At 45.7% G+C, this 3,125-nt stretch overlaps 1 pseudogene; it reads left to right on the forward strand.

Annotated features, from left to right (window-relative positions):
- Positions 1-3,125, forward strand: part of LOC107687166 (desmoglein-2-like) — a 21,399-nt pseudogene that overhangs the window by 9,855 nt on the left and 8,419 nt on the right.

Raw genomic sequence — 3,125 nt, forward strand, 5'->3', positions numbered from 1 at the left:
TTTATCCATTTTATTGCATATGAATGATTGAACCCTTCTCTGTGGACACACTGTTTTAGATGTAGTGAGAGGACATTAAGAAACATATATTTGGTATAATAATGAGAAAATTAAATTGAAGGTGATAATTGTGTTAAATACATTCTATTATTAATCCCTCATGACATTTAAAATTGAAAATATTTGTATTTTTAAACCTAATAGCAGTTACCCTTGCTGGACCTGTTTTGTCCCATGTCTCAAGAATGACTGTGTGTCGAGTCCTGTGATCCCAAGCCTTTGTCCAAATAAACCCTTTTGAGTTACTTTACTCCGTGTCTCCTTGCTCCTTCGTTCCCGTGTTCCTCGTGTGTGTGAACTGTGACAATAGTACAGTCACCACCCTTTTCACACAGTATGATTTCTTCAACATCATGATGTTGGGATGCTTTTTAAACAGTAGTGAAGGAGTGTACGTGTCAAATAGTAAAAGATGATTTAAGAAGGTTAACTGTAACATGTTTTGTGTTTGTTATACATTTTAGAACTGCACTCTCAGACGTCTACAGGGACTATAGCTTTGCAGGTGGAGGATCTGAATGATAACTGCCCCAAACTCCTTAATTATGTGCAGACTGTCTGCAGTGATACCAGAGTGGTCAATGTCACAGCAGAAGATGAAGATTCAGATCCCAACGGAGCTCCACTAGAGTTCAGATTGATACAAGAGAAGACAAAGGGCAAATGGAACCTGCAGTGAATAAATGGTAATACCAAACAGATAATATTATTTATTTGCAAGTGTCTGAACGATGAAACAAATGTACACTATCCTCTTGATCTAAGAATGTTTTTTATTTACAATAAACTGAAAGCAATCACGCCATATATACAGAAGATGATAACTATTCTTGTTCAATGGGAAATAATAGTCGAGACTCTCACTGTTCCTCACCTTTTCAGATGTAAGTGCTTCAATGCTCGCTGAAGATGACTTATGGCCTGGTTTTTATGAAGTTACCATGGAGATCAGAGACAAGCAAGGACTGGTCTGCCCTGATGAGCAAGTCCTCCGTTTAGAGGTTTGCACTTGCTCTGAAGGAACGTTTTGTGTTTCAAAAGTGGCGGCCGTACGCACTACATCACCCAATTTTGGAGCAGTAGGAATTAGTTTCCTAATTCTAGGATTCCTCTGCCTAATCTGTGAGCATGAGTTTACTTTGCTGTGTACCGCTGTAAATTTATTATTAGTGGTAACACTGTAAAACAGACATATGTTTTAAATGTGTGTGTTTGTCTTTCTCTATTTTAGTGGCACTCATGGCCATAATAAAATGTGAGTTTGGGAATCATGGAAAAAAATTTATTGATATGCCATTTGAAACCAAGCAACATCTTATCTCCTATTGCACAGACGGAAAAGGAATAGACGCAGTAAATAAAAATCCCTTCATGATCTTGCACAGCTTATACAACAAGTGAAAAGCAACAAGTGTAAAACACTTATATCGTGTGATAACTGATTCTGTTTCTCTTGCAGGATGTTCTTCTGATGGGCATCCCACCAAAACTCTACAATGAAGGCGGCGATGAAATAAAATTATCCAAAGAACCTTTAAGAATGGTGGAAGCTAACTCTAATATCCCAGTGGATGAAATTCAGGTCCCCCGGTCAAACCAGGCTGTAAATAACAGTTCTAAAATGGTAAGAATGATGCATAAGAGTGCATTTGGAGGCTTTTACTATGACATGAACATGGAAAACTCTGCAAGGTGGCAAGAAGACTCGCTTGACGCATTCCTAAAAAAATACCTTTCACGTGTATGTGTTCCTCTTCAGGAACTCGAGCTGCGTCGGAGAACGCTTTGGGAATGCCTTCAGCGTGACCGACTCTGAATCACGTGTGTAATCAGTCCAATGGATGGACGAGACGTCACAGGCGGGGTGACGTAGCGACCAGGAAGCTTAAAAGCACGTGCGTTGATACCGGCGTCAGCTTTCTGTCAATCAGCAAGCGCTCTGTGTGTGTGTCAGTCGCTATCTGTTTGTGAGTCTTATTTAGTGTTGTCTGCCCACTTATAAGCTCCATTATGTCAAAGCTTCAGTCAAATGAAGCATTTGGGGGCCACTCGGCCCGCGGTCTGTGTGTTTCTAGCAAAGTTGAGAAACGTTCTCCCGGACCTAAAAGGTCGCCATGTGTCAGTGCGCACCGGCGACACAGCGGCGGTCTCTTATATCAACCACCAGGGAGGTCTGAGTTTGCGCCCCCTTTACAGGCAGGCGCACCAGATCCTTGTGTGGTCCCAGGGCGAAGCAGTTCACATTCCTGGGCTTCTCATTATGGGAGCAGACATCCTGTCGAGGCAGGGGCCGAGGCCCGGGGTACAGAGAGTTTTGGCCAGGCTCAGGTGGACCTGATCGCGACTCGAGAGACATCGCACTGTCCCCTCTGGTTCTCTCTGACTCATCCAGCTCCACTGGGGCTAGATGCCATGGTACAGACGTGGCCAAGGCTTTGTCTGTACGCCTTTTCCCCGATCTCTCTGCTCCCGGGAGTTCTAGAGAGAATCCACCGGGACGAGGTCCGTCTACTGCTAGTAGCCTCGTTCTGGCTGGGCCGAGTATGGTTCTCAGACCTGATTTCGCTCCTCGACGGCTCTCCATGGGAGATTCCCGTCGGGAGAAATCCCCTCTCTCAGGCGGAGGGTACGATCGTCCACCCCTGCCCAGAGCTGTGGAAGTTGTGGGTGTGGCCCCTGAGGGGGCACAGCTCATAACTTCCGCTCTCTCAACCGAGGTTGTTGAGACCATCCTCCAATCCAGAGCTCCTTCAACGAGGAAACTGTATGCTCTGTAGTGAAAGTTTTCACTTCTTGGTGCGGAGACCGCCAGCTCGAACCAGTTAACTGCCCGGTTGGTACAGTGCTGGAGTTCCTGCAGGCCCGATTCTCCACAGGGTTGACCCACTCCACCTTGAAGGTCTACTTGGCGGGCATTGCAGCCTACCATGCCCCACTCGGTGGCCAGTCAGTGGGCAGACATCCCCTGGTTACATGTTTCCTCCGCGGTGCGCTGAGGCTGAGGCCTCCGGCTAGAGAAGCTTATGCTAAGTGGTGATCAGGATGCTATTCCATAGCCCTGAATC

The sequence above is a fragment of the Sinocyclocheilus anshuiensis genome, unplaced genomic scaffold, assembly GCF_001515605.1.
Source record: "Sinocyclocheilus anshuiensis isolate Anshui unplaced genomic scaffold, SAMN03320099.WGS_v1.1 scaffold1355, whole genome shotgun sequence".
In the NCBI taxonomy this organism is placed as follows: domain Eukaryota; kingdom Metazoa; phylum Chordata; class Actinopteri; order Cypriniformes; family Cyprinidae; genus Sinocyclocheilus; species Sinocyclocheilus anshuiensis.